Here is a 23,368-nt window from a genome sequence, read left to right as displayed (position 1 = left end):
ACTGGCTCACACTAATGACCCTAATTGGGAAAGTGGGCTCCGTTTCAGGGTCACTGACAGACTGACTGGCATGTGAGGAATGTGACCGGGTGGCACCCGCCTATTGTCTGGGCCCCCCTATCAATTAGCTGCTTATACTGCAATGGACACCTTCCATTCTTGCTTATCTTCACTTTTCTCTTAAAGTCAGGCAGAAGAAAATGGATCTGTAGCTAGTCCTTCAAGCTACAGATTTCTTCATAGGTGTGCAGCAATGTGGCTTGTGTGCTATATCCAAGTTTGTTTTGTTTTCCTCTGAGTGACTAACAGGTTTTCAAAGAAATATTTAACAGTCTAAATAATCTCACACTTTTCTCACCTGACCTGGGAGGTTTCATCTCATTCAGAGATCTCCTCTGTGTCCCATTGGTACAGTGCAGACATTACATGTCCCCTTTGTCACACAGCTCTGGTACAGATAGATGTGCTTTGTTACCAAAGGGAGTGGTGGGCTGTTTGTTAATGTTGCACTCCGAACTGGAATCAGGTTTGGCGCTGCATTGCGTGAGATGAAGGTTCTGGTAGAATTCAGAGAAATAGTCACACTGAGTTTCACACTAACAATCCCTGTTGCACCCCCTTTTGGCATCACATCATCAATTAATCAAGTGTTTGATGCTCCACACCCTTAACGCCTTCATGAATGAGCCCGTTGTAGCAACTTCAGAACGCAACTTCAGTCAGGAATTTCCAGACATTTCTTTTGTTTTCCGTGTAAGACTGATATACTTAAATATAGCTAAGCGGACATGTTTTGTACTGCTGGAAGGCTTTTGATTAATAATGAAAATGTGTTAGATGTAAAAGAACACATTTTGACTTTGGTTTGATACCGATTCAAATGACACAGAGCACGTTATCTACCACTGCTTTACATTATTTGGTCACAGAGACCTTTTTACCATCTCAAAGGCATGATGTGTACAATACACAGGCTCCTGTGTGCATCTGTGATCTTTTTTTTTGGCTGCGGTATCCATTCAACTCTTTCTGAGCGTGCTACTGTCACTGCCACCTGTATCCCTGCAGTGCCGCTCAGATGTGGTTTTTACTAATGCCTGCACTATGGTCCTCTCATTTCAGACTCAGACATGCCTCACATTGGTAGGTGTGCGTGAAATAAAAGCCCTCTTTGGAACATGCAGTCTCTCATGATTTGAGGACAATATAAATATTTCAGTCTCACCACAATTCAGGGTGCAGATGGTCACATTGGAGCTAAATGTGGCTGAAGAATACAGCAACACAAAAAAACTGTGGTCTCGTAAATGTGTGTGAACCTGGTGGGAAAATAATGAGGTAATTTTCCCAAAGCTTCTTGTCAGTAATATTCTTGCTCACAGAGAATCTTTCCAAGAAAGAATCAACGCCAAATCTTAATAGTGAAGAGTTTACATTCTATGATGATTTTTTTTTTTAACTGGCTGAAGCTTAACACAAGTCACTGAAAGACATGGGTGTGAGCCACGCGCAATAAGGTATGTGTGTCAACAGTGCTGGCCTGGAGGTGAACCCTTGGATACACCTTGTGTGGAGGGAGAAGAAAAGGGAAAGGCAGAGAGAGAGAGATGGAGAGAGGCAGGTGTGGCCTGCTATGTGAGTCAGCCAGGGCCCGAGTCTGCTGAGTGACAAATCAAATGCCAATTGACAGAGCGCACTCTGGCTCCAAATTCACTGGCTCTCTCGACTGCACAGGTGGTCTTTGTCTCACACACACACACGCACACACACACACACACACGCACGCACGCACACACACACGCACACGCACACGCACACACACGCGCACACATGCACACACACACACGCACACGTGCATGCGCACAACATCACAACCACCCACCCACACAAACACACACATCGACAACCTACACCGTGGTACAACCTCAATGGATGATTGCTCTCTGCATTAAACAGGTTAATCTCTGCAGGAAAAACAATACTATTTGAGTTTGACAAACATTCCTGATCACACATAGTGAATCAATATTCAACAGGAAAACAGCAACAGAAATCACACATTTTTTTCTTTTTTTTAGTTATTAAGATATTGTGGATCTAATCCAGTGCCCTGTGTGTGACCTAGCAGTTGCAACACAACATGCCAGGTTCTGACCTCATCCACACACACAACCGTGACACTTGATTAATGGGCGCTGAGGTGAACCTGTGTGTCTGTCCCAGGTCTCTTTGTGCTGATCCTTGAAGGGAGTGGTCAAGTCGTCCCTGCTAAATTGATGGTGTCTCCAGGAAGGAGGGAGGTAAAACAAGTGCCACATAGAGAGACTTGCTCAACCTCTTTATTTATTGGCTTTTCTAGCTGTCTCTCTCTCTCTCTCTCTCTCTCTCTCTCTCTCTCTCACACTCACACACACACACACACACACACACACTGGAACAAAGAGAAACCACTTTCAGTTGTCAGTCACAGCTCTAGTTTACCTTGATAACTTTGGCATACTACCAAACTTTAATCCATAATAGGTGTGTTTGCAAAGCAAAGACTCCCTAAGAATGCTCTATTTGCTTATTCCTTAGGTCTTGTTTAAATAAATGCATTACATAAACTCTTTCTCTATTTGTTTGTAAACATCAGGAGATGACGTGCTGAGCAAATTCACTCTTGTGTGGTCACAAGGGTGCTAAAATAGCTCCAATTCATAATGCCAACTAACTGCGAAGGACTTTAATGCATATTGCCATTTGTAGTTTTACTTAAACTCAGTGTTTCTATAAATTGAAGATGAGTTTGTAAACACTATGGATCAGCTTTATAAAAATTAAGAAGAATAAAACTTCTCTGGAATGAGATCAGAATTTGAAGCGTTTTCCCAGCCCTAACCCTAAAACCTGTTTCAAAACATTTGCAAAGTTAGATGTGAAATCCAGTATGTGTCCCTTTCTGGATCTTTTGCACATTATTGTATGAATCAGGGTTGCAGAAATAACCCACTGTCGTGCTGAAACCATTGCCTGAAAATTTGTAAATATGAAATGCTCTGTCATGCTCAGTGTGTTAAACATCTTATGAACAGACATGCAACCCACCCGCCTGTCTGCTTCCCTGTCTGTACTCCACCTCGGGAGACAGGGATTAGAGGCCTTGGAGGACTGACTGTATGGATGGCGTATGAATAACTTGGAGAGAGGTGACAGACGGGACAGATCGCGTCTCATCACCAGTAAAGCCTTGGGGCTCCCATAGGGGACCAGTGCATCACACAGAGAGCTACATAAAGGGCCGCCGCAGACGAAGGCCTGGTCAAGGCCTAAGCTATAGAAGCCCTGACATCTGGCTTTCTTCTATGCTTCACCGCCAACCTGCTACCCCAGTCTGGCAGCTATATGCACTTCATTATTGTGCCTTAATGCGCTCTTGAATCACAGTCAAAATTTTGTCCTGATATGTGTTTTTATTGCCAATTTAAATTTATTTGATATGAAGTATCTACCATAAGATATACAGCACGTTATACCATCATGCAGCATATGATGCCTTCAGCATCATTATATGCCCATTTAAGTACAAAATGTGCAATGTGTGTTGCGTTTTGGCCAAAAAAGATAAAATTATGATGAAACAATAAAGGCAGGCTCAATCATTTTGAGGGGAAGATACACAGCAGGTGGTACGAAAAGCTCTGACAGAACCCCTGATTTGTGCAGAATTGTGTTGCTTAAAGGATATGGCCACCAGATGCCCATTTGGATGAAAATCTAGGTTTCAGTCTAATCTGTCAATTTCGGAAGCCAAAAACGTGTCAGCTTCATGAGCAATGCTAGAAACTTTGGTGTGAACACTGTTCCAAAGCACTTTTTTACTTTACTAGTCTGAGAATTGTCATGTGTTTACAATTTTATGATTACAATTATATTTTATTAATCTTATTTACAAATATCAAGCCATACACTTGTTTTGTTTTTTTCTAGGAATAGTTGTTTGCCTTTGTGCTGGGTGCACAGGACTTCAGCAGTCCTAGGAACATAGCCATAGATGGCAGTGTTTTGCCTTATTTTTAACAGCCCACTCAGCTCGTGGCTGTGCAGAAATAAAAAAAAAAATGTTTGTGTGGAATATGTTTTCTGGTTGGAGTGTATGTTTAAAATGTTTTATTTGACAGTTTTGTCTGGTCTTCTAAAATGTTTAAGGTACATTTCCTAAATGAATCAAACACTTAATATAATATAAAATAGTGATTTTCACATGGTACGTTGATAAGAGTGTCTCATATACCGTGTATGTCTTCTTACAGTTTTAAATTCGACTTCTCACATCAGGTCACACATTTTACTTGCAACATTTTCCCACTTTTTACTTATTGAGCTATGTTTTGTACTGTAACCATGTCAGTCAATTTGTGGCTTCAAATGTGACACAGTGATTTTCCTCAGTTACCTGTTTTACTGGAAATAAATTTAAATGTTGTGTCAAATGTCTATTTTAGAGGCTCTTATATATATGTTTTTTATAATTTTGCTATTAATCATGTCAATTATGTTATTAATTAAAGAATATCTTAAATACGCCACTGTCTCATTTCCCTTAAAGACATAATTTTATTCACATTTATTAAATAAGAATATTACTTTAAAATGATCACAATTATTATTATTTAGGATGGGAAATTATCAAATAGAGAAACAAATAGAAGGTGAACTTCAAAATAGGGATACACTGATGCAAAAAATAACATCATGATTTTCTTCTTTTATTTGCCAAGTTCTAGAAGATTTGTTGACAAGTTCTACTTGAATAGATTTTGTTTAAACAACAGTAAATTTCCTTGTTCTTTTGCTCCGACTGGGCCAAGGTCGGTTTTATATTCCACTGAAATCATAAAATGACACTTGAGATAAACAGAATGTTTACCCTCCCCATGTGAGCTGAGGCTGATATGTAAATGCAGCCTTATTCTTTCATCAAATTTGCATTTACCCTCTTAACCAAACACTACAGGGCTCCAATTCAAACAGCACTAATGATGGCTGGCCCTTTATGACCGATTGCCGTATCGGCAAAAAAGGGAAAGAGCAATTTAGCCTGGAATGAAAGGAATAAAGCATAGTAGCTATCTGTGAGTGGCTGACAATAATTGGATCAACTTTGCAGAGAAATGGATGTGTTTTGATGCTCTAGTGGCTGACTGGCAATCGGCTGGCTTTTCGCCTATTTATCATTCCCCTTTTATCTGCTGCTGCCAGACCTTTCCACAGCCTCCATTCCAGGGCCGGCTAATCAAACAACTTTTTAATAAGACTAAACGGCATCTCCACAGCCAGAGAACAGAGCAGAGCTTCACAGCACAGGGAGGAGAATCTTGGGATGAATATCAATTAACACTCTGACATGCTGTTTTTCCTGCGATGAGAAGTTTGACACAGTATCAAGAAGATTCAGCTGACTTTGTTTGCTGCTTTGAGATCTGTCAGGCGAGCAGTGATTCACGAGGTCACATCCACTACATGTTTAGGCTACTTATTGCTCATCAGCAGGAAAAGACTCAACTTAGCTGGACTTCACTTTTCCGCTGGACGTCTTTCAGAGCTGCTTTGTTTGCTACAGCTACATTCACACCTTTGTTGCAAGGACTGTGCTGCTGGCGTCTTCTAAATACATTTGCCTTTCTTTTGCATTTCCAAAACATAACTCAAACACACTAGAATGATCAGTGAACCCCTATACAGATTGTCAATGAACTACTTTTTCTATTTCAATTCATATGCTTGAAAACAAAAAAGTGCAAATAAATTTAGAAACAAAGGCGGTTTTTTTTTAATAACATTGCTCTCAATGTACAACATTACCAATATGAGGTGATATTGCTTGTGGTTCAGCACCTTTACACAACTCTCTGGTCTGTGCCGGACTCAAGTAGACTTATGGCTGCTTGGCAACATGGACAGACGGCATTACAGTGAGAAGGTTCAAGGTGCTCTCAAAAGCAAGCCTGGCCTGTTTTCCCTCCTTGTCGCAGGATAAAATTGATGCCTTGCAGCCCACTGCAAGCCCACCAGCTGCTGCTTGTCCATGCGGCTATAGAGAAGTTAACAAGCTCTAAACAAAACAAGTGACAAAATGCAACAAAGGGCAGCAGGGAGTGAACAGGGCCTAACGGGGTTGTCTTTTAAGGAGGATCTCCCTGTTGGTTCCCTACCACCAAAAGAGGGCAGGGCAGAAAAGGGGACCTTGATTTGAGTCCTTGCTAGGTAACTGAGGGTCTTATGTTTGGAATGTGTTTCCCTACACCAGTGATATCCCACCCTGCGAGTCCTCTGGCCATAGGTCACACAATTTGTCTTTGTTACTAACACCTCAATTATGTATTTCCTTTTGATGAAAAAAAAAAAAAAAAAAAAAAAATAGAAAAAAAAATATGGTGCCCTTGGAAGAGAACAACAAACTCACATTTGAGTGTGCCTGTCAAATTGCTATCTAATTGTTGCAGGGCTGCAGGGGGAGCTGATATCTGCTTTTCTCTCGCTGGCGGCTGCAGGCCCTGCCGTTCACAAAGCCCGGGGATGCCACACACATTCTGTTTGTTCTACATGAGCAAACAGATTGTAAACTGGCTGATAATTTTTGTACTGACAATGTCATTTACGGCTGTCAGCCTTTTGTCTGCTCTGTTTGCTTTATTCAAATATGAACCGAGTGGACCTCCCCTCCACCGCTCACTTCTGCATTAAAATCACATCAATTCACTTCCATTTTGTCTTATCTGAAATTCATTGGAGGCAATCACTTGGTTGAATGCTCTGCCGTTGCCATGGAGACCAAAGGTCCCGTGTGGACTTCAGAAGGATTAGGAACTTGTAAGATTTAAGTCTTGAAGTACACAGTTGTTTTGTTGTGTCTCCCTTTGATTTGAGGGAGAGGAATTTGCCTTTTCTAACTTTGGACTGAGGTGAAATAAATCTGTATATATTAGCATCCTCTGGCAGGATTGATAAATATTCATCTAGTCCCCCTTGCACTGATTTATCTCTACATTTACTGATCTATTTAAAAGGCACTCCTATAGTTATTTGACTGACCCTGATCTGCATTCATATGGCATGGTGATCCCAACAATGCCCTACTCCGAAAATGACATTTTATTCCTGCACAGCACTGCTTCATTTGTCAAGCAGCCATCTTTGTGCTGATACTATGACAGTCCAAGTGGCATGCAGCGCCGGGTGCCCAGGTGGCACCTCTTCGCCCTGCTGGGGGACAATAACTCCAACTCAGCGAAACGAGCAGGGGTGCTCTCTGGGCGCTCGCCTCCCGGGGCGTCTCGCTGCACTCCTGAGGCATCTCCCCCATCCACCCCCCTCTTTGTTCACCAAGGTCAGGGCACAAAGTGCTGAGTTATTCACATCAAACTGTCTGGCTGGAAGCGGCTGCAGATGTTACTGTTTTTGTGTTTGGTTTTGTCTCCTCGCTCCGTCTTTTCTCTCTCCCCTGCATCTTGTCAGCGCTGGCTGCCAGGGCGCTTGGCGTGTGAGTTTTTAAAAAGCTGAAAAAACGTGGCCTGTGAAAGAGGAGTTGAGGCCTTGGCTCCTGCACCTCGTGAATTGTTTATTTTTTTTTATTTTCTTTGACTTCACAGCCAAAAGTACAAAGTAAACAGTCTGAAGTAAATGGATTCATTTTTAGTTAGGCCAGGCAGTTTTGTGCACAACAGAGAGCCGCTTCTTTTTGTCCTCTTCACCATCACTGCTAACATCTATTAGGATACCCTTTATTGTCGGCCATGACAGGCTGTTTTCAGAACTTAATGCATTCCAAATATTTTCTCCACTTTCCCACAAAGGTTAAAAACAAAAGAAATCTTTTGAATAGTTTGTACATTTTAACTAACAAAAAGAAAGTGTAGATCAAAACCCTGAATAACATTACTAAAATATGCTGTAGATGTATGCAGTCATTTGCATCTCATTTCCTTATTGAATTGCACCATACACACTGGCCATTTGGTTGTTGGTGAGACAGCCAAAGGGATAGCGAGGATGCCTGGATACTATATATGGCTTTATGTATAGCCTACATTTAAGTGCTGTAAACATTAATAACAATATGTTTGGAAAAATGTTTTTTTTTTTTTTTTAGGCGTGTGCATGTTTATATGCTTTCTTTTTTGACAACTTAAAATGCATTTTTAATGACAGTATGTTGCAATGAGTCTTCATATAAACATTGTAAAAAAAATAACTTTTAACTTGACGCATAATCTTTGTTTTGCAATCCCTCTTTTGCACGGACACTTTAGCTATATGTCAATAGTTTTTTAATGCCACTTCAACATTCTGTGAAATTTGAGAGGTAAACAAAAGTTCTCTCTACTGGCAGGGTGTCACTTGGAGCATCTAAACAATCAATGCACATTTGCAACTTGGTATTTACCTGGTGTTGACATCAATGGCAGCCCTTTAAATTAAGGTCATTTTGTCAGATATTGCATGACATTACACATGGCATTTTGGAAGGAAAACTAGACGCTGAATATAAAGTAAAGGCATCTATTTCATTTTCATGTTGGGTCAACTTGAATTGTGTTTCTAAATAATAGAAAATTAGTAATGAATTACATGAATTATGTGTAATAAGGATATAAAACATGTCCACAGAAGAGGAAAGCATTGAGTGCAACAGCAAACATATAACTGCTTCCCTGGGCTTTAATTGCACATTTCCTGTATCCAAAGCCAGATGGCAAGTTTACATCACTTGTTTTGTCATTAAAAAGATATTTTTTCTGCCTAGAACTTTGCAGATCTCACAAAGATTCGCCTCTGGAAAAGGTTTTGACGGAGTCTTGCCGCTGCCTGTCGAGACACTATTTCATCTATGGAAGGAGGATTATTCTCAAATACCAGCCCCTGTTTGAACAAAAGAAGCTGATGATGGCAAATTAGGCTTGGGCTTTTTCTGTTGGGAAAAAGAAGAGAAACCTCTGAAGTCTAACTTGGTGGTCTCCATTTATTCATAATGATATATTCACCTACAGTTTACATGATTATAGAAGGGAACGATCAAAGTGGCAGTAATGGACAGTTAAATCTGCATTTTTTTCAACGGATCATTGCAGCAAGAACAAGCCTTTTACTGAGATAAAAGCTTCAAAGTAGATGTGATAAAATAGCGTGGGTTACACTTTGGTCAAGGACACATCTCAGTGGTTCGTTGACAGTCTTTATTGTGCCAAGAGGGAATGGGAAATCAATGCAACTGACCTGTCCGATCCAGTGTACCTATAGGCTGACTGAGGTCACTGTCAGGAAAGATCTGGCTCAGCAGAGTACACAGACAACTTTGAAAGGTCCCCGGGGACATTTTCAACTAAATGGAGATATGGAACATCAATATTGCACCTTAACTGCTGTATTCTAATTCCTGCTAAAAAAATGCAACTGGGTTGAAAAGTTATATATAGCTATATAAAAGCAAAGCACACACAAGTAGATCAAAGATACAGATCTGACAATGTGTCGAGTCTGATCAGCTTTATCTTCTCTGTCTTGCAGCTTTGCTGCTGCTGCCGCCGCTAGCTGCTGCACAGTTGGCCGTGCTATTGATCTCAGTGTGGCTAAAGACACTTCATGTACCCTGAAAGACTGCTACACAAAGCGGTGACATTGATAGGGCCACACTGAGGTGGGTCTTTTTGTTCCTGCCTGTGTGTGGGAGTTGGGACTAAGGACGGGGGTGGGGGCAGTGCCTTGAGCTGACCCACACAGGACAACATCTAAACTTCAAGCAACTTAGAAGCTGCTTAGGGGTTAAACTGAAATGTTGGGCTGTCTTTTAATCTATCAAACACTTTTTCGTTTTGACTCATTTAAAGTCATCATATTCGTACAATGACTAATCCAGTTAATCTACTTTGTTGTCTAGACATGCCACCTCCACAGCCTCGAATTTTATATTTTAAAAACTGTAACAGATATTGTATATCATCACACACATAAACATCTAACTGAAGTTCTGCCAAGTTCAACTCTCACAGTGTCAGTGATGTTTGTACATTTTGTTAGGACTAAAGGGTTAAACCTTTCTTTGTACACTGTCTGAAAGGGAAAGTCAGTTTGCCAAGCAATGGCTGTCGACAAGGCTGCTTTTCGTCGTCACACACAAGTAGCCTACATGTAGCCACATGAGATTCCTGCCTGCACATCTGGCCTTTATTTTTGTAGCTAAGGAGTATCTAAACAGTGCTGAATCCAAAAATGGCTTTGTTGTTTTAGACCCAGGTGGAAGGGCGCCGTACGCTGATTTCTGCCTTCCCAGCATTCCATGGCAAAAACATATCACAGTCGTCAGTGGGCACTTGCTTTTATTATTGTTTTTCTAAAAGGAGTCCATTTTGATTGGATTAGCCATTGCTAGGAGCCGTGTTATAGTAGACTTAGTTTATCCAAATGTAGGAGCTGTATTGTGCTGTTGTGAAAGAGCCGTGGCCACCCAGATTTCTGCTGTTGCAGGGGATGACTCTGCAGGCAAGGCGTGACTGATGCGCCTCCCAGAGGAGGACAACAACTTCCGAAAGGCAAGTAGGTAATTGATTTAGTGCTTTGTTAATAGTTCATGGCTAATTGGGCATACCACGAGTGTCAATATCAACAAAAGTACAGAATGTGTCTGCACAAGTCAAAACTATCGAGAGGCCTCAATGAATATAGCCCTGTGCCAACTGATCAAGAAAGCAAGAAAGCATTGTTATTTTTTTCTTACTGATGCTGGAGGTCAAGCATATGATATGTTGTGAGACAGTGCGCTATCATGAGTGACCTCCGACATTTTCATCTTGTCAGGCCACTTGCTGTCATGGAACTGCAAAAAATCATGTACAACCTCTGAAAAAAAATCATCTTTGTAAAGGAACATTATATAGTATCTTGTATGATTCACATCTTAACCCAATGAAATGTATTCAACTCTGTCTCATTCAACTCACTGATATGTGGTTAATTTAGCAGTACAGCTTTAAGTTAGGATTATACCAGAGCATTACATTCAACCTTTGGTTCTTCACTCGCATTTCAATGCCATCTTCTACCATTAACAATGCCCTGGCATTTCACTTCAGTGGCACATAGGGTGTCCCTAATTAGATCATAATGCTGATCTGTTGTCCTGATTAGCATTGAATAGACTTTGATCAGCATGTATTATCAGATTACCGTGATAGCCCACCTTTGGATTAAGACAAGGTCCACGCTCATTGTGCTCTCTTGCTGGGAAGAAAGAAGGGGGTGTGGGTCGGTGGAGGATTAAGTCCGATGCCGCCTTTGTATGCGGGAAATACCACTTTATCAGGGAGGGCTGTGTCGAGCCGCGGAAGGGGGGAGTGGGCTGCTCTTTCAGGGGAAGCAGTCTTCTGTACCCTGGCCTCTCTTCCAGGCACCAGCCTCCTTTGTGGAGGCCCAGTGACCAGTAAGGCGCACAAGGGATGACACACCCCAATCTGGCCTGTTTACCCAGGGAAATAATCACTAATTTTGGAATAATCATGCCTCCCGCTGACCAAGACTAATTGAATGGTGGCATGCCATGGAGGCCCTGGACCAGCTTTGCATTGCTTCCACCTTGTCAATGGTGTTTGGCCAGGCTGCTCAGAGTGATTGATCCCCAGGGTCAGAACACACCATGGAGCTCTGAACACAGAAAGGCGGAGCAGAAAGATATAGAAACATAATTAGTCATGAATATGCCTCCATACTCCTGCTGTGATGATCCTGAGATTTTAGGATTGAGGAATGTTGGATTACCCATCAGTGCTATTTGGACAAGTTGGCTGCATTGTGGCACACAACGATAGTCTGAAGAAATATGTGACCCAGCCTAACCCTCTCTAGAAATTCAAATTTCATATATAGAGATTGCCTATTCATAATAGCTGAGAGCACTTGCAATTCTTCAATATAATGTGATGCTTCAATGTTATTGGCAGCTTTAGAAAAGAAAGGACCATCCTTTGCCAATAAATGGGTCATTCCTGTTGACATTTTTTCCAGCATGCGCCATTTTGATCACCCATAATATCAATGACTTCAGACGCCAAGAAAGAGGATTTAAGAACTTAATTCTGTCATTCTGCTGACAGACAAGGTATCATTTCATCCCTCAGTTATTATACCAACGAGCTAATTCACTGAAACTGAAAGAGAAGCTTTGAATGAAGTAATGGAAAATTTCAATCCATCTTTTCTCAATGACAACCCGTTCCTCTTTTAGACGCAGCTTAACGCAACAAAAGAGGATGATGCATGTGTTTCATGCTTTGTTTGGTATTTTCGAGAGAGAAAAAAATGCCTCTAGGTGTAGATAATTATGAGGTAGAGTAAAAGGTCAATGTGGAACAAAGTCAAAGAACGTCATATAAAATGTAAATCTCAAAACTGCTGCCACTGACTTGCATCCATCTTATGTTTAGTAGCTTTTTTCTCTATTATCTTGGACATTAGTGTGCACAAAGGGTGCACTGCAACGATTTTGCAACTTTTGTGATTTAATTTTGGGGTTAGGGGCCAGAAAAATACTGTCTGTGAAGTTGTAGGCAGCAGTTTAATCAGCAAAACAGGTGAAAATATAAACTGAATGAGATCCAATATTTAGTGTGAACTATACAAAATGCAACTTTTACTGAAGCACTTTGCATGTATATATTATACTAATTATCTTGATATCTTATCATTATATATATTTATTACTCAATAATTATTACTTCAAAATAAATTACTAAAGTCAGCCCATATGTATTTATCTATATTACTAATAGAAGAACAAAGCATACCATCATATGCTAAAACTGAAATTGGAAGTGAAATGTTCTGGATTAACGTCAAAACAAACACGCAATATGTGCTTAAAAATATTTTCCCAAACACATTTGCCACAAATGTTCCAAACACATGCACACACATACGAATACACAGACACAGGAAAACTGAATGGCTGATATCAAGGTTCCCATCTGCTGTCAGATCAATATTTTGTGCAAGCCTTGTAGGCCTGTCTGTTTACCCTAGGCATCTGTGCCTAGCATACCAACCCAGCGCAATGTTTGAGCATGTGACTGTGTAATAATGGCAGATAGGGGAACTAATAGCCACTGCAATATCTGTAGCTTGACCCAGTGTGCCTCTCCCTAATTGATCTATAGATTAACATCAGACACATCAGTCAGGGGTTAACCTTTTCTGTTAGCTGCACTGTCTTTGCTGTGGATTATCAAGCAATTGGAAGGCTGACAGCCACTGGCAAGAAGGAAGCTATCCACAGTCTTCATTTTAATGTCTTTCAAAGGAAAGGTGAAATGAAAACAGCAGAGGCATTATAACCACATTAATTAATGCACCAAAAAAAAGATTATATAAAAAATGATCCATGAGATTTCTGATACACAAATAATGGTGTGCATTTTTTCAGTTTTTCCACAATGTGCAGATGAAAAGTTTATCTTTAAACAATCTCACCTCTTGGCCCGGGTCTTCATCCTCTGTGGCTTCTCTCACAAAGTGTCTATTTCATTGGCCCAGACTCACCGAGGTCAGGCAAGTCCAGCCCCGCTCGGCTCCACAGTTCCCTTGCCCTATATGTACACTTGGTTCGGCTATGTAAACTTTGACATGTGGGTGTCAATCTCTCCCATATTTACCATGGGCTTTATCAGACCATGATTAGTTTTCCGAGCAAATTTGGAGGTAAAAAGAAAAACACCACTTGCAGTATGTAAGCCAACACTGCGTGTGCCACTGTTGGGCACTGCATATTTACAAGGGTCCTGCTTGTTTTGTTAAGGCTTTCTCTGTAGGTACATGTCAACTGAGGGCTTTCGGAAGAAGCAGGGGTTTATCAACAAGCAAGAAAGGGTGTGTGTTCATGCATGCCGTCCACCCTGGCAGGTTCATGTTTGTTAGCTGTGCCGTTCCTCCACTTGTACTGTTAATACTTGAACGCATAGATGTCAACAGCAGGATTTCAGTGAAATCAACGCAATATTCTCAAGGAGTTTGTAAAGACCCACTTGAACAAATAAAAGATGGAGGAACTTGAGGAAGTTCATAATGCACTAAAAAAATGGATGGCTCTATATTAAAACAAAACAGATGCGATTAGTTTTCATTTATTGCACTAGGAAAACAATACCGTAGGACATCCTAAGATTGAACTTGATAGGATTATATTTGTGGACACTGGTCAATGACATACGAGGGCCCTAAGTGTTTGCCTCAAACAAATGGTCCCCACTAAACGTGTACTCAAGCCAGAGTAAATTTGATTGTGGTGAATGGAGAGAGGAGGGGTGGCTCGGTCATTCCTGTAAACACTAGAGAAAGAGAAACATTTGCTATGACACGGATAAAGCAAAGATGATAATAGCATGCAAATGTTGGCAGATGCAACAAAGCAGTTTGTTTTTACGGACCTTGAAGAGTCCTTTTAGAATAATGACACTGACCTTAGTTTGTACACTCTAGTCGTACAGCTGTCGGTTTGCAGTGATGTCAGGAGATAAATGCTTCTTTTAATACTTATTTTACAGGCGCTAAAGTCTTTTGAAAGTACAATATTGTGAACCACACTGACTTATAGTACATCAGGTAAGTTTACGGCCCTTCAAAACCCAACTATGACTGCTCCTCCCTGTGCTGCACCTAATTCAGAATCACCTCTCCTTATCCATGTACAATCTCACAGCCATTGACACAGATCTTATCAAAAGTTATTAATATTGAAGTTCCACTTCCTCACTCCCATGTTACCATCCAGCCTGGACCAATCCTGTTCCGTGCTGCATGGCGCCATGGTAACCGAGGGAACGCTTGATCTCTCTTTAATAAACGTTGTCGGACCAGAGCGATGGTCCCGTATTGGCCACTCAGGACGAGATTAAATGCTGGTGACATTTCCGAGGTGGAATTTGCAATTTCCACAAATATGAGGGCGTCCTCGAGCCCGGCATGACAGCACATAAAATCAATACAAATAACCTGAATCCCTAATACCTTGATCCATGTTAGTGGAGGGATGCATTACAACTAAGACACTGGGAAGTGGGAGACACAGCTCTCCACAACCCCCCTACCACCACCACGACCACCAGGCTCACTGCTGATTCCTATCGACTGTCTCCAGGCCAAACACAGACGCAATAACAATTAGGTGGGACACTGGCCCAATTCTCTCCCCTCTCACACAAACACACATATGTTGGAAAAACACACACTCATACAACACTACATTGGCCTACAACACACAAATGTAAAAAATTACACATAGGTTTTGTTTCTGATTTAGTTGTTTTCTATGGTTCAAACATATAAGAAGAGCTGTTCAGCAGCTATTAGAAACTATTAAATGCCACACAACATGATTCAAAAAGCAAACATAAACATTCCTATTGATATTCAGACTGTGGAAAAGATATCTTTGGGAACACATTGGCCACACCCGTTGTGAGTCATAACACCAAGCAGGATTAGTGGGCTTACCCCAGATTTAGCCAGGGGGAGACACTGAAAAGAAAACAGCTCTCCTTCTTTATATCCTTTTTTCTGTCTGTTGCAAGAGCCAAAATTGGGGGGGATTTTGAAGGTGTGCTGCACTGTACAGTAGCTACTGGGCAGGGTCTAGCTGACACTGGAAGTTTGGGAGTTTTTATTCACTAAGCCTTCATAGAACGGCAGGTGAGGCGAGGCAGGTGGCTCTTTTACTGCTTGGAGAGCAGTTGGCTCCTCTTCAAAGCAGGCGCCCGTAAATGTCACACCACTTTGAGTATGCATTGAGTGCTGATAAACAAAAGGGATACAACTGCAAGGCAGAAAGTATGGGAGATGTTCCCTTATCAAGAGCGTTAAGTTCTCTGTGACAGCTTCGAAGAGTTAGAAGTGATCATCAGCTACTATTAATTGTCAGATCATGTACAGTTGCATATAGATGTTTAAAATGTTGTTGGAGGTTGTAGAGTAGGCTATCAGACTCAACTGTGCTGCTTCATTTCCAGCTGATTGTGATGTGGCTTCATTACCTTTCTATGGAGGTGATAACAGTGCACCTGCCGTCTCCACTTCCTGTGTCTGACCACAGTTAGACGAGCTCCTCCCAGACAGCACTGTTGTCTGCCTACAGGTGGTGGTGTAGCTACTGACCCTGCAGCGCTGCCAGATGCACACACTTATGGCAAATAGCTCTTATAATGACTGTGTTTTTATTTAGGATTAGCTGTGTGTAGTCCTCTTCCTATCCAAGAATGAGGAGGCTATTCCAAATACTGCCTTAAAGAGGCACTCACCAATTTTACCCATTAAGTTTAGTTTGCTTGTCATGAGGAGTACTACTCAGCCTGTCAAAACAGTTGAATAATGTCTTTTGTGGATTTAGAGGGAGGCTCTCCAAAATCTGAAAAAAAAACCCTGATGGTGTCACGTTAAAGACCCTATTTATTTGTATTATGGGAAATGTAGGATCTGGCGTTTCTGGTGCTAAACAAGTCAGGACATCTCTGCTGCTTCAATTTTGACCATTCTTAAAACCCCTTTAACTGGAAGTGAAACGTACACAGGATACATATATCTAAATAGGATTTGGTGTATGTATCTGACCTGAGTTATTTTCTACTGCACTTTTAGTAATGCCCAATTATCAATCAATGTGTACAGTATGTTACTGCACTGAAATTGAGTCATTGTAAGCCACAGATGAAGATTGGTATCGCACACAGAATTTCCTTATTTATTTTATTTATAATTTATGTATTTATTTGTCTAGCTTCATGCATCTCTGTGCATTACATGGACACACAGCAGTCTGTCACCTGTGTCAAAAAAGGTTCAAAAAGGTTAAATTTGTACATTGTATTTATGATTAATGCTAATAAATCTTTTTTTTATATATTGTGAGTTACCCTGATGATATTAGGATAGTTGGTTTATACTCATACAGTCATGCAAGGCATTTAGGCACCAAACAACTTAATTTAAAAAATCAGCTTTTTAACATGTAAAGATGTACAACATTTAACTGAAACTAAAAACTGGAGAAAAAAAGACAATTTACAATATGTGTAAATTGCATTATTTAAATAAATGCTTAAATTGTTACAGAAATGTATAGAGCAGAGCAAGGAGACTTCACATTTTCATTTTCTTTCTAGGCCCCTTTGGGAATTTTTTTATCATTTCAAATGCAGACACATACACGTCACATTTTAGGAAAGTGGTCCTTTATCCTTTCCCTGTGCACTTTTTCCTCATGTGTGCTATGAAGTCAACATATTTATGTGAGTTGTTTCTTTTTCCAACTCCCCGAGATGAGGGAACACTGATGGATATGAGAGAATCTGAGACCTGGCTCTAAAGCTCGCCTGTCAGGAGGCATTACTGATCCATGTTGTGCAGGAGGACAGTTGGAATCCTTTGGCACTGATATCTTAATCTGCGTCTTTCAGGAGTGTGACTCCTGATGAAGTGGTCACTAAAAAAGGAGATAGGAGAGGATGGGGGCGTCGCGGGGAATCTAGGTGACCTGTGACGATCACCGGGCAGGTATACCTGAAGTAAAAGACATGCCTGGACAAAGTGACTCCTTACTCCTTTTTTTTCTAAGCCAGAAACCTTAGCTTTTACCCCCCATTGTATGAGAGTGTTTGCAGGAGAGGCGTTTTAAAAGCTGTGCCCCAGTTAAAGCTGCCATCATCATTACGCTAAGGGGTTGAACTGTGGCAGCGTAATGTGTGTACCGAGTTACTCCGTCTGTTTGAAGGGCCCTCAGCAGAAGTGTGTCTGCTGTTGACACTCCCAATTTAATATTGTTTGAATTTTTCATCAAGATCCCAAGCCCTGTTATAAGAGCTCTTGTTTTTTCTGACTTGTTTGTACATTATTTGTGTGTGTGTGTGTGTGTGTGTGTGTGTGTGTGTGTGTGTGTGTGTGTGTGTGTGTGTGTGTGTGTTTGCAGAGACATAATAGACATTTATTTAGTTTCAAATGTAACAAGTTTAGTATGGCTTTACATGTCTATACACATTCTTATGTCAATTATTCCAATGGTTTCACTACACTATTTTCTTTTCTAAGTCTTCTCCATCCTGGAGGGTTGTGGTGGTCTAGTGGGGGATTCCAGGCCCTGGACTGGACATTTAGCTGCAGACATCCCTGTACCCCTGTCTTCCAGCATCTTTTGTGCAGGGGACCCTGACGTAGCCTTGAATGCAGGTCACCGCAGGTTACTGACAAAGCTCGGTGAAAGGGGGGTTTTGTGTGTGTGCCTGAAAGAAGAGCACGTGATTAAAAATAGCCTGCCCTCCTGTCAATGCATCGCCATTAAAAACAGCTGGGCTGGGCTCCTGCCTGCATTCAGCCACGTGAAAGTTGATTCTCTCTTTGTGCCGCTATCTTGTCACAACTCCCCCTTTACTGCCGCCCTTTGTTGGCTGCTTTGTGCGAGCGCCATCACGGAGGCAAAGTCAGCCTCATAAAAAGAGTTCATTTTGGATTCACTGGCCTCCGATGAACACTGCGAACTTTCTTTTTTGTGCCTCCGTCCATAAATTGCCACTCACTCACTAGGCCCTGTCAGTCTGTCTCAAAAGATTCTTTATGAAGCATTTCCTACTTCTTTCCTTGGACACGTTTTGTCAATTCACCCATGTAGGTAATCAACCTAATCACACTCGCCTGATTGATTTGAGGCTGCCGGGATACCAATGATTCAGCCATGATGCAGAATGGGTGCTCCACTAATTAAATAATTTATGAGGGGGGGAGAGAAAAAAAAATCAATCAATGTATTTTTATTTGTGTTGACAGCAATAGATTTAAATTAATCAACTTCAATCTCATTGTGTTGTCAGATGATCTTGTGAGTCCGTAACAGTGTTTTCATTTTGCTGTCAGTTATGACACATTAGAGCTTTCATTGGCTTTAGGCTGAGTCTTCTGAGTCTACAGGTAAAAGTAAACATGCAGGATCCCACCCATGGAGCAGCTGTCAGTGCCTTCAATGAATCGGCCTCTACCTGGGAACCAGGCGCTCCAGGGGTTAATGGAAGAGGAGGAGGATGGTAACGTGTGTGCGGCACATCCTCCTCTGTTAGATGTGGTGCTCTCAGGAAGCCCTCCTTTACCAGGCTTGTCATTTTCCACCACCCCTTATTGTTCCACCGTCTCTCTCTCTCTCTCTCTCTCTCTCTCTCTCTCTCTCTCTCTCTCTCTCTCTCTCTATCTCTCTCTCTCTCTCTATCTCTCTCTCTCTCTCTCTCTCTCTTTTTCGCTCTCTCTCTCCCCTGGGCCCTCTCTTCACTCCATCCAAGGCCTTTTCTGATGCCAAGAGAACACACACAAGCAAGCAGTAACATGCATGCACCCTTACACCAACACACGCTCATAAAGGCAGACACAGGAGCAGACCAAGACGCAAAGGAGACACACTTGCACAGAACACACACACACACACACACACACACACACAATCAGCAAGTCTCTGTAGGGCTTTCTTATCTTATCAGTATTGTCATCGCTCTATCATCCACAGCCAATCCTCTTGTCTGATTGCTCAGTGACTACCCAAAAAAAGGTACAATTTATACTTACAAGTACAATTTTGAGGAGATTTGGAATAATCCAAGGCTTAGGAATGACATTCAAATGAAAGATTACTACACGCATAGCTCAGCACATATAACATTTAAATCACAGAGGTTCCTGCGTGCTCATTTGAGAACTTGTGGGTGTACAGTGATCTGAGGTGTCCACTGTTTGAAAATAGGGTTGAGTCTGAGATAGAATACTGTATCCATCATGATATGATACTTCTGTCGGTCTCTTTTTGAATGTGTGGAACTTTATATTATGATTTGTCATGTTACCATCTTGGTTGTTGCTTCATTGTGTCTTACAAGCATACGGGCTGTGCACAGCATTTAAATAAACCAATCAATAAATAAATCAATATACTTTTTTGATTTGATTTTAATATTAAAAACAAACACTTTATTTAAGGCCCATATGTATACATATAGGGCAGTCTGTTTATATACATAATGAACTATAACATATACAAATGCATTGTAGGAGTTGTAATATTCATTAAGTACTATAATATTGATATGTTCCCTCCTGTCTTACAGTAAGACATCATATGTGTAGTCATAATATTTATTTTTATTATTCATAATTATAACTATCATAATTCCTCTAAATCAATCTAACCATTTTGCATGAAACGCTTAACAGTTTCATGAGCTTGTAAAAGTTTAACCTAAGATTCTGATTATTAGACATGATAATGCATTATGGGGTGTTACAGCAGGTCTAAAATGTGGTATCTATAATATATTGAGGATATGGGCTTCACAAAAAGGTGTTACCAACTCCTCCTCTCATCCTGTCCATTTTCTCCCTCACGTCTCTCCGCCGCTGCGCTCTTTTGTTCCGTCACTCTGTCTGCTTTGGCCTCTGCTGCTGCTGCTGCTGTGCTGCTGATGGAAGGGATTGTCTGGTTTTATTAATTTGACAGGTGAGCCTGCCCAGCTGCTACCTGAGTGTGTCTGTGTGTGCTGTATGTGTGTGTGTGTGTGTGTGTGTGTGTGTGTGTGTGTGTGTGTGTGTGTGTGTGTGTGTGCGTGTGTGTGTGTGTGTGTGTGTGTGTGTGTGCGTCTGTGTGTGTGTGTGTGTGTGTGTGTGTGTGTGTGTGTGTGTGTGTGCGTGTGCCAAAAAGCAGCAGCTGCCTCATGCACGCAATGCACACATGGTCCCATATGAACCCATTCACACAGACATTATTGTGGCATATAGACTTTTATTTTATGGCATAGTTTAAATCCGTTTACAAGATGCTATGATGATCTGAAGTACATCTTCTCCTTCGAACTGGTGAAAAACAGCAACACTGCACAGATGCTGTCCACACTGGAACCATGTTTGTGTGTTATTACCCTCATATATTACCACTTTGTTTACTTCCTGGGCTGAAAATCACCAGTGTAATTTTCACAGCCCCTTTGAGATGGCCATAATATGCCTGTTCTTGTATATACACTTTATTTGACTCATATGTTGGTGGTTCAATACATCCATATTGACTCAGGTAATTGAACACGAGGGACACAGGCAGTATTCATAAAAGAGGCAGAGAGACAATTCAGTGAATAGAGGATTATTGGAACCGCAGCGAGAAGCTTCTAGTAGTTTGTGCTCTGAAAGAGGCGTCGGGCTGTATGTCTGTCATTGACTGCTGTTCAGGCGTGAAGATGGCAGCACAGAGGTCTTCCACCTGAGCAGATTGTGTTCTGAGTCACTCCATTACCTGAGAGGACCACCTTTGTCTTATAGCTCCATGTGGAAAATGAATACACACTATAGCAGGCAAGGACAGCAGGCGTCAGAGGGAGTGTGTGTTGAAGGTTTCTGACTATATGTACCTTTTTTTTTAAAGCAAATAACACCTGCTCTTTGGTTTCTTTTTGATCATATCATAGGAAGCTAATATAATTTCATGAGGGTACTGTCTTTAGCTGCTGTCTGCTAAATGGTTAAAAAATCACTGTGAGCAAGCTTTAAAATTCTCTAAAGTTGGAGATTTGTTTTTCCAAAGGCCTTTGGTGTATCATTTAATTAACCTAGATAAAATAATAAAGCAGACCCTCAAAATAGGAGGCAGGTATATTTTATTAGCGTTCTGGGAGTCGACAGACTGGCTGGCTGATGGAGCAGAGATAGTGCCGGCCCACTTAGTTAACAGAGTCTATGGACAGAGTCGTCCCTGCATTGACCCATAACTGACACAGCTGGCTGCTGGGTAATCAGTCAGCTCCAGCACACTGCCAATCCGTTTTTTTTTTTTTTTTTTATCACTCTTCATAAAACAAGAAGGGCAACTTTGAAGTACCATTCTCTTGAATCTGTGATCTTGAGTCACTTGAAGGGACAAATTTTAAAGGTTTGACTTATTGTGATGCCACTTTGAAGGCCGTAACGTTAATTAAATTCACTACTACATATGCTACAGCCTTGTAGAAATACCTTCATATGTTAGGAATAAGTGAAAAATATAAGACTTGAAAGAAGACACAAGAAAGGCTGCTGTGTGGCAAAGCTTTGAATACAGGCCAGTTCTATCTGTTTCTTAATCAGCCAATTTCTAATGGAAGCAGGTAGATGTAGCACAAAGGTCCCCTCTGCTCAAGGAGGCCATTACTCATGAACTACATTTTCCATTGAGAGGGAATATTACTTCTTTCTAGGTGCGGGCCTGTCAAAAGACAAGGTTAATGCAGTGCAATGCTGCTTAAAGCACACTTTGCTCTTTTCAAATTTTATCATTGTGCCTGGTGAGATCAAAAGGGCCCTTTCAACATGTCGCTGTGTTCAATGAGCTTTCATGTCTTACCTCATTACTGGAAAACTTTTCTTTGATTGAGCCGAGGTCTGAGCGGAGTTTGGTCAGACAATGGGCTGGACGACTTTCACCGTAACACAATGAGGAGGCAACAAAGATGTCTCAAATCCCTCTCGAGATGTTGGGCCCCCACGCTTGACTGCGGTCAACAGGCCTGTGAATTACAGTAAGACCCCTAAAAGTGAGGATTTGTAACTCCTCTGATCAGACTCAGCTCACGACCAGCAGAGGCTAAATCCCTGCAGGGAACCAACGGCAGAACAGGGGATGAGATGAGCTTCACCGAATACATCTCTGCCTATTTAAGCCCTGTCTGGTAGTCCCTGAAAGAATGGTTCAAGTTAATTAAACTTTAGAATATGCCTATTTTAACAAAATTGAGGACTGTACATTCAAAAGATCTTTTCAGAGAAAATTACATTTCAAATAACACATGACACTTTACCTTTTTAAAATATATATTTTATTAATGCAATTTCTACACAGTTGCAAGGTTTTTTAAAGTTCTAAGAAAGTTCTAACATTTCGTGCCAGGGCGGCAATATTTTTTCCAATCATTTTTGGGCAATAGAGCAAACAGAGCACTGAGTGAATCCTTGAGTATACACACCCTTCTCTCTGACTCTGAGAATTGTGCTGCAAACGTCAGAAAACCCAGACAGAAGTGCACGTTTTACTGATCAGTAGCAGGTCTCTAAAGAAACAACTTTTGACCTTTTTCTTTCTCCATCTTTCCATCTCTTCCTCTCTCAAACATATGCCATTTTTCTATCCTTCAGTTTCTCTCTCTCTCTCTCTCTATATATATATATATATATATATATATATATATATATATATATATATATATATATATATATATATATATATATCTTCAGTATGTATTTTCACTCACTCCTTGTCAGCCTCTGTTTTTCTGCATCGGTCTTTCTCACTTTTACAACTTAA

Source organism: Sander lucioperca, chromosome 18 (assembly GCF_008315115.2).
Source record: "Sander lucioperca isolate FBNREF2018 chromosome 18, SLUC_FBN_1.2, whole genome shotgun sequence".
NCBI classification, from domain to species: Eukaryota; Metazoa; Chordata; class Actinopteri; order Perciformes; family Percidae; genus Sander; species Sander lucioperca.
The sequence above is the reverse complement of the archived record's forward strand: the minus strand, read 5'-3'. Positions refer to the sequence as shown.